Raw genomic sequence first — 9,643 nt, 5'->3', positions numbered from 1 at the left:
TTGTCATTTTCGAGAGCTTGGCTTCAGGGTCATTTTCTCCATGGGCTTTGGGCTTTATTCGTGTCCAGGAGAGATGCACCGACCCTGGGATGGACATTAGAGGAAAATCAGCCCGTCTTTTCCTGGAGGTTTCATGGTTTTAAGAGCTCCACCTTGGCGGAGATTGAACTCGCTCACCCAGCCAGAGTGCAACCTCTCCGGCTTGGTCCACTGCCTTGAAGGCCCTGGAGCTGTCAGACCACAGCAACATCGTGGACTCTGTCATTTGAAAGAGCTTGTCTCCTCTACAGAAGCCCAAAGGGACGTTTTAAGACCGTCTTTGCTCCATACGGAGCTCCAGGGAGGGCAGGCGAATCTGACTCTTGCCCAGGACGGTCCACCCTCCCTGGGTCGGCCAATGAGGTCTTAGAGCATGGAGCTCTGAACGCACCGCAACTTTTTGGACTTTGTCATTTTCGAGAGCTTGGCTTCAGGGTCATTTTCTCCATGGGCTTTGGGCTTTATTCGTGCCCAGGAGAGGTGCACCCACCCTGGGATGGACATTAGAGGAAAATCAGACCGTCTTTTCCTGGAGGTTTCATGGTTTTAAGAGCTCCACCGTGGCGGAGATTGAACTCGCTCACCCAGCCAGAGTGTAACCTCTACGGCTTGGTCCACTGCCTTGAAGGCCCTGGAGCTTTCAGTCCACAGCAACATCGTGGACTCTGACATTTTTAAAGCTCGGCATTCCACCGTGGGCGTTTGAGCTTTATTCGTGCCCAGGAGAGATGCACCCACCCTGGGATGGACATTAGAGGAAAATCAGCCCGTCTTTTCCTGGAGGTTTCATGTTTTTAAGAGCTCCACCGTGGCGGAGATTGAACTCGCTCACCCAGCCAGAGTGCAACCTCTCCGTTTTGGTCCACTGCCTTGAAGGCCCTGGAGCTTTGAGACCACAGCAACATCGTGGACTTTGTCATTCAAAAGAGTTTGTCTCCTCTACAGAAGCCCAAAGGGACGTTTTAGGACCGTCTTTGCTCCACACGGAGCTCCAGGGAGGGCGGGCGAATCTGACTCTTGCCCAGGACGGTCCGCCCTCCCTGGGCTTCCCAGTGAGGTCCGAGAGCATGGAGCTCTGAAAGCACCGCAACTTTTTTGGACTTTGTCATTTTCAAGAGCTTGGTTTCAGGGTCATTTTCTCCATGGGCTTTGGGCTTTATTCGTGCCCAGGAGAGGTGCACCCACCCTGGGATGGACATTAGAGGAAAATCAGCCCGTCTTTTCCTGGAGGTTTCATGTTTTTAAGAGCTCCACCGTGGTGGAGATTGAACTCGCTCACCCAGCCAGAGTGCAACCTCTCCGTTTTGGTCCACTGCCTTGAAGGCCCTGGAGCTTTGAGACCACAGCAACATCGTGGACTTTGTCATTCAAAAGAGTTTGTCTCCTCTACAGAAGCCCAAAGGGACGTTTTAGGACCGTCTTTGCTCCACACGGAGCTCCAGGGAGGGCGGGAGAATCTGACTCTTGCCCAGGACGGTGCACCCTCCCTGGGACGGCCAATGAGGTCGTAGAGCATGGAGCTCTGAACGCACCGCAACTTTTTTGGACTTTGTCATTTTCGAGAGCTTGGCTTCAGGGTCATTTTCTCCATGGGCTTTGGGCTTTATTCGTGCCCAGGAGAGATGCACCCACCCTGGGATGGACTTTAGAGGAAAATCAGACCGTCTTTTCCTGGAGGTTTCATGGTTTTAAGAGCTCCACCGTGGCGGAGATTAAACTCGCTCACCCAGCCAGAGTGCAACCTCTACGGCTTGGTCCACTGCCTTGAAGGCCCTGGAGCTTTCAGTCCACAGCAACATCGTGGACTCTGACATTTTTAAAGCTCGGCATTCCACCGTGGGCGTTTGAGCTTTATTCGTGCCCAGGAGAGATGCACCCACCCTGGGATGGACATTAGAGGAAAATCAGACCGTCTTTTCCTGGAGGTTTCATGTTTTTAAGAGCTCCACCGTGGCGGAGATTGAACTCGCTCACCCAGCCAGAGTGCAACCTCTCCGTTTTGGTCCACTGCCTTGAAGGCCCTGGAGCTTTGAGACCACAGCAACATCGTGGACTTTGTCATTCAAAAGAGTTTGTCTCCTCTACAGAAGCCCATAGGGACGTTTTAGGACCGTCTTTGCTCCACACGGAGCTCCAGGGAGGGCGGGAGAATCTGACTCTTGCCCAGGACGGTGCACCCTCCCTGGGACGGCCAATGAGGTCGTAGAGCATGGAGCTCTGAACGCACCGCAACTTTTTTGGACTTTGTCATTTTCAAGAGCTTGGTTTCAGGGTCATTTTCTCCATGGGCTTTGGGCTTTATTCGTGCCCAGGAGAGATGCACCCACCCTGGGATGGACTTTAGAGGAAAATCAGACCGTCTTTTCCTGGAGGTTTCATGGTTTTAAGAGCTCCACCGTGGCGGAGATTAAACTCGCTCACCCAGCCAGAGTGCAACCTCTACGGCTTGGTCCACTGCCTTGAAGGCCCTGGAGCTTTCAGTCCACAGCAACATCGTGGACTCTGACATTTTTAAAGCTCGGCATTCCACCGTGGGCGTTTGAGCTTTATTCGTGCCCAGGAGAGATGCACCCACCCTGGGATGGACATTAGAGGAAAATCAGACCGTCTTTTCCTGGAGGTTTCATGTTTTTAAGAGCTCCACCGTGGCGGAGATTGAACTCGCTCACCCAGCCAGAGTGCAACCTCTCCGTTTTGGTCCACTGCCTTGAAGGCCCTGGAGCTTTGAGACCACAGCAACATCGTGGACTTTGTCATTCAAAAGTGTTTGTCTCCTCTACAGAAGCCCGAAGGGACGTTTTAGGACCGTCTTTGCTCCACACGGAGCTCCAGGGAGGGCGGGAGAATCTGACTCTTGCCCAGGACGGTGCACCCTCCCTGGGACGGCCAATGAGGTCGTAGAGCATGGAGCTCTGAACGCACCTCAACTTTTTTTGGACTTTGTCATTTTCAAGAGCTTGGCTTCAGGGTCATTTTCTCCATGGGCTTTGGGCTTTATTCGTGCCCAGGAGAGATGCACCCACCCTGGGATGGACTTTAGAGGAAAATCAGACCGTCTTTTCCTGGAGGTTTCATGTTTTTAAGAGCTCCACCGTGGCGGAGATTGAACTCGCTCACCCAGCCAGAGTGCAACCTCTACGGCTTGGTCCACTGCCCTGAAGGTCCTGGAGCTTTGAGACCACAGCAACATCGTGGACTCTGTCATGTTTAAAGCCTGGCATTTGAGCTTTTATTCGTGCCCAGGAGAGCTGCACCTCACCTGGGATTCAGATTTTTAGAAAATCAGCCCGTCTCTTCCTGGATGTTTCATGTTTTTTCCAGTTACTCCCCAGCCAGAGTGCAGTCTCGCTGGCTTTGCTCTCTGCCTTGAAGGGGCCCTGGTGCTCAGGACTCCCAGTGATCCAACTCGGTCATTTTCAACCTCCCTCCCCAGCCAGGGTGCCACCTGGCTGGGCTTGGATTGCTCCCGGAGGCCCTCTCCCTCCAGGGCTCCATGGCACTGGCAAAATTCAGATTTCATCCACCCCCCCGTCCCCAGAGTGCCACCTGGTTGGGCTTGGAATGCTCCCGGAGGCCCTCTCCCTCCAGGGCTCCATGGCACTGGCAAAATTCAGATTTTGTCCCACCCAACCAGAGTGCCACCTGGCTGGGCTTGGATTGCTCCTGGAGGCCCTGTCCCTCCAGAGCTCCATGGCACTGGCAAAATTCAGATTTCATCCACCCCCCCCGTCCCCAGAGTGCCACCTGGTTGGGCTTGGAATGCTCCCGGAGGCCCTCTCCCTCCAGGGCTCCATGGCACTGGCAAAATTCAGATTTTATCCCACCCAACCAGAGTGCCACCTGGCTGGGCTTGGATTGCTCCTGGAGGCCCTGTCCCTCCAGGGCTCCATGGCACTGGCAAAATTCAGATTTCATCCACCCCCCCGTCCCCAGAGTGCCACCTGGTTGGGCTTGGAATGCTCCCGGAGGCCCTCTCCCTCCAGGGCTCCATGGCACTGGCAAAATTCAGATTTTATCCCACCCAACCAGAGTGCCACCTGGGCTGGGCTTGGATTGCTCCTGGAGGCCCTCTCCCTCCAGAGCTCCATGGCACTGGCAAAATTCAGATTTTATCCCACCCAACCAGAGTGCCACCTGGGCTGGGCTTGGATTGCTCCTGGAGGCCCTCTCCCTCCAGAGCTCCATGGCACTGGCAAAATTCAGATTTTATCCCACCCAACCAGAGTGCCACCTGGGCTGGGCTTGGATTGCTCCTGGAGGCCCTCTCCCTCCAGAGCTCCATGGCACTGGCAAAATTCAGATTTTATCCCACCCAACCAGAGTGCCACCTGGGCTGGGCTTGGATTGCTCCTGGAGGCCCTGTCCCTCCAGAGCTCCATGGCACTGGCAAAATTCAGATTTTATCCCACCCAACCAGAGTGCCACCTGGGCTGGGCTTGGATTGCTCCTGGAGGCCCTCTCCCTCCAGAGCTCCATGGCACTGGCAAAATTCAGATTTTATCCCACCCAACCAGAGTGCCACCTGGCTGGGCTTGGATTGCTCCTGGAGGCCCTGTCCCTCCAGAGCTCCATGGCACTGGCAAAATTCAGATTTTATCCCACCCAACCAGAGTGCCACCTGGGCTGGGCTTGGATTGCTCCTGGAGGCCCTCTCCCTCCAGAGCTCCATGGCACTGGCAAAATTCAGATTTTATCCCACCCAACCAGAGTGCCTCCTGGCTGGGCTTGGATTGCTCCTGGAGGCCCTGTCCCTCCAGAGCTCCATGGCACTGGCAAAATTCAGATTTTATCCCACCCAACCAGAGTGCCACCTGGGCTGGGCTTGGATTGCTCCTGGAGGCCCTCTCCCTCCAGAGCTCCATGGCACTGGCAAAATTCAGATTTTATCCCACCCAACCAGAGTGCCACCTGGCTGGGCTTGGATTGCTCCTGGAGGCCCTGTCCCTCCAGAGCTCCATGGCACTGGCAAAATTCAGATTTTATCCCACCCAACCAGAGTGCCACCTGGGCTGGGCTTGGATTGCTCCTGGAGGCCCTCTCCCTCCAGAGCTCCATGGCACTGGCACAATTCAGATTTTATCCCACCCAGAGTGCCTCCTGGCTGGGCTTGGATTGGATTGCTCCTGGAGGCCCTCCGAGGGTGGTGGTGGTGTGTGTGTGTGTGTGTGTGTGTGTGTGTGTGTGTGTGTGTGCCTCCACCACACTCCCTCGCCATACAACCCCTGTGGTCAGTTTTAGGACCGTCTCGGCTCCAGACGAGGCACCCGGGGCGGCGGGCGAACCTGCGTCTGGCCCAGGACGGACCGACCTCTTCGGGGCTGGTCGGGAAGGACCGAGCGCCTGGGTCTTCCGGTCACCGCCAACGTTTGGCACTTAGGTTTTGGAGCGAGCTCGGCTCTGGAGCTCAGCCAACCCCACCGAGGAGGACCGAGCCGTGCCCAGGGATCGAGCCACCCGGGGCGGGCGAGAGACCTCCGTGGAGAGACGAGCCCCCAGGGCCAAGCCACGCTCCCAGGGAGAAAGGGGGGCAAGCGCGCGCGCACACACACACACACACACACACTCCCCTTCTCCCCATAACCCAAATGGCTCGTTGCAGGACACCCTTTGCTCCGGCAGTTCCTCCAGAACCGCGGGGCTGGGCGCTTTAAGCCGGGTATGAAGCACCGAGCTCGGCCCGCGGGCGGGCCGCCGACGAGCGCCTGCAGTTTGCAGGATGGTAACCCACTGCAAACGGCTTTAAACGGCCGTAACTCGGCGAAGCCGCGTCCGATCGACGCCAAATTTTTATCGTGTTTAGAGCGGGACGAGAGCTTTCCAACGAGACCACCCGCAGCTCCGGGGGCCCCCGGGGGCCCGAGATACAGCGCCGCGAAAGCGAAAAACGCGAATATCTCGGCGAAAACTCGACGGATTCGGCGGGCACCGAGCTCGTTGGAAGCGTCTAGTCGAGACGAACAAAACGGTACCGGTTTGGTGAATTTTGGTGGTGTTTTCGCGGAGATATCGGCCGAAAACCACCGGGCGCGCTTCAAAATGGCGGCCGCCGATGACGTCACGGCCTCGGAACAAAATCGCCCGTATCTCGGGAACGCGAAGACCCAGAGAGCTCAAATTCGGGTGAGGGGGTCCCAGTAGGGCCCTTGCTCGAACCCTGGAGTGACGGGCCTCGGGAGCGCCCCCTACGGGATCGCCGTTCGCTGGGACCCCCGACTTTGGACGGCTGTAACTCGGGGACCCGGGCGAGTTGGACCTCGGGGGTGGGCTCTTTCGAAAGGCCTCGTCCGGCACTACGATCTATTAGAGTTTGGGGAATATTGGGCCGGGGGTTCCCGAGATATAAGCCCGTAAAGGTGCGCCTTTGACCGGGCGTAACTCCCTGGCCCGACGGCCCTCGGGGACGTGGGTGGGCTCGTTGGATAGGCCCCCTCGAGCCCTACGAGCGACCCGAGTTTGGAATTTTTTCGCCGCGTGCTTGTCGAGATATTCGCGAAAAACAAAAAATTTCCCCACCACGCTGCGCTCGTGGCTGACACCCACGTCTCCGACGGGACTCCCGGGACCGCGGGGGCGACCTGACCGTGCCCGAGAAAGGTGAACCTTCCCGGGACCGCCGCCAGAGCCTCAGGGGCCCCGGAAGTCCCGGCCCACTGCAGGTTTTGGACTCTGAGGCGTTTTTCGGACCGGGAAAAGGGCACCGACTTTGGGCGGCTGTGGCTCGGGGACCCGGCCGCCTAGAGACTCCAAACTCGGGTCAAAGTAGGGTCTCGGTGGGCCCCTTCCGACGAGCCCGCCCCGGAGCTCCGGTGCCCCCCGGTCCCGGAGAAAAGTGGCCCGACGGGACGGCGCGCGCCTCGGAAGGAAAGGTCCCAGGGGCCCGGGGAGGCTGGGTCAGAGGGGGCCCGGAGGGATCCCCCGACCCCCGAAAGGGCGAGACTCTGGGACCTCCCCTTCCCGAGATACGGGCCGCTTTTTCAAAAAGTCCCTCGCGCGTTACCGGGCCTATCTCGGGACCGGGGGGTCCCAGAGGCCGGGGACGGCGGGTGGTGAGGGGACCCCGGGGGACCCTACTTCTCCCGCCGTCTCGAACCCCGGGGACCTCCCGGTCCCGAGATACGGCCACTTCCTGTCCGGATTCGACCGGGCGTAACTCGGAGAGGAGGCCGAGTTGGGGCTCCGGACTCTGGGGGTGGGGGGAGTACGACGAGACCCCCCGACACCGGGCGTAAGGGGGCCGGACTCTGCTCGGTTCCCGAGATACGGTCACTTCCTGTCCAGGTTTGATCGGGCGTATCTCGAAAAGTAAGCCGAGTTGGGACTCCAAACTCTGGGCGTGGGGGGTGCTCGAGGACACCCCCCTGTGCCCAGCGTACGGAGCCCCAACTCGGCTTGGTTCCAGAGATATGCCACCTCAAATTTGGAACTTTGACCGGACCTAACTCGAAAAGTAAGCCGAGTTGGGGCTCCATACTCTGGGCGTGGGGGGTGCTCGAGGACACCCCCCTGTGCCCCGCGTATGGAGCCCCAACTCGGCTTGGCTCCAGAGATATGCCACCTCAAATTCTGAACTTTGACCGGACCTAACTCGAAAAGTAAGCCGAGTTGGGGCTCCATGCTCCGGGCGTGGGGGGTGCTCGATGACACCCCCCTGTGCCCAGCGTATGGAGCCCCAACTCGGCTCGGTTCCCGAGATACGCTCACTTCCTGTCCAGGTTTGACCGGGCGTATCTCGAAAAGTAAGCCGAGTTGGGACTCCAAACTGTGGGCGTGGGGGGTGCTCGAGGACATCCCCCTGTGCCCAGCGTATGGAGCCCCAAATCGGCTTGGTTCCGGAGATGTGCCACCTCAAATTCTGAACTTTGACCGGACCTAACTCGAAAAGTTAGCCGAGTTGGGGCTCCATACTCTGGGCGTGGGGGGACCACTATGAGACCCCCCTGTGCCCAGAGTATGGAGCCCCAACTCGGCTTGGTTCCAGAGATGTGCCACCTCAAAGTTGGAACTTTGACCGGACCTAACTCGAAAAGTTAGCCGAGTTGGGGCTCCATACTCTGGGCGTGGGGGGACCACTATGAGACCCCCCCGTGCCCAGAGTATGGAGCCCCAACTCGGCTTCAGCACTGAGATACACCGGTTCAAACAAATGCACTCTGGTCAACCCTACCTTAAGAGAGTCCCAGTTAGTCCCACCGTTTACCCGGCTCCGGGAACCGGACGATTTGGGGCTCCAGACTCTGGGCGTGGGGGGGCGACCCGCGTCCCCAGAGTTCGGAGGCCCGACTCGGCTCGGCTCCAGAGATACGCCACCTCAAAAGTTGGAACTTTGACCGGACGTAACTATAAAAGTAAGCCGAGTTGGGGCTCCATACTCTGGGCGTGGGGGGTGCTCGAGGAGACCCCCCTGTGCCCAGAGTATGGAGCTCCAATTCGGCGTGGTTTCCGAGATACGCCCGGTCAAAGCTGGACAGGAAGTGGCCGTATCTCGGAATCGGAATGTCCCAGGAGCTGGGGATGGTGGGGTCTGAAGGGGCCCTATGGGCCCTCCCCATGCCCGGAGTATGGAGCTCCAAGTCGGCGTGGTTTTCGAGATACACCCGGTCAAAGTCCCATCTCTGACCGAGCATAACTCAGGAACCAAGCCGATTTGGGGCTCCATACTCTGGGGTCATGGGGGGCCCAAGGGTGCCTCCCCATGCCCGGAGTATGGAGCCCCAAGTCGGCGTGGTTTCTGAGATACACCCGGTCAAAGTCCCATATCTGACCGGGCGTAACTCGGGAACCAAGCCGACTTGGGGCTCCATACTCTGGGGTCATATAGCACAACGATCTGATGTACATTACAGATATTAATTATGCAAAATTGGCATAAAATCAAACTGTCCACAAAGAGCTCCGTCAAATAAGTTGCAGGTGGGATGCTGTTTTCGACTTAGACATTTTCAGCGGGTGAATCCCTGTAAAGAATTGGGGATTTTTCATCATATGTGATGAAGTCCCCAATTCCTGACAGGGATTCACCCGACTCGGAGAACCAGAGCTCCGGGCAGGGACCCACACCTAGGTCCACCCTCCGCCCGACTCGGAGAACCAGAGCTCCGGCCGTGGACACCCACCTTGGTCCACCCTCATACCCGCCTCAGGGAACCAGGGACCCGGCCTGGGACCCCCACAACACCACACCCTCTGCCCGGCTCGGAGAACCAGAGCTCCGGCCGTGGACACCCACCTTGGTCCACCCTCATACCCGCCTCAGGGAACCAGGGACCCGGCCTGGGACCCCCACGACGCCACACCCTCTGCCCAGAGTGAGAGAACCAGAGCTCCGGGCAGGGACCCCCACCCTGACCCAACCACTGCCCGACTCGGAGAACCACAACTCCGGGCAGGGACCCACACCTAGGTCCACCCTCCGCCCGACTCGGAGAACCAGAGCTCCGGCCGTGTACACCCACCTTGGTCCACCCTCATACCCGCCTCAGGGAACCAAGGACCCGGCCTGGGACCCCCACAACACCACACCCTCTGCCCGACTCGGAGAACCAGAGCTCCGGCCGTGGACACCCACCTTGGTCCACCCTCATACCCGCCTCAGGGAACCAGGGAC

This window comes from Siphateles boraxobius, unplaced genomic scaffold (assembly GCF_051911475.1).
Source record: "Siphateles boraxobius isolate OS27281-9 unplaced genomic scaffold, OSU_SipBor_1 107, whole genome shotgun sequence".
NCBI lineage: Eukaryota > Metazoa > Chordata > Actinopteri > Cypriniformes > Leuciscidae > Siphateles > Siphateles boraxobius.
The sequence above is the reverse complement of the archived record's forward strand: the minus strand, read 5'-3'. Positions refer to the sequence as shown.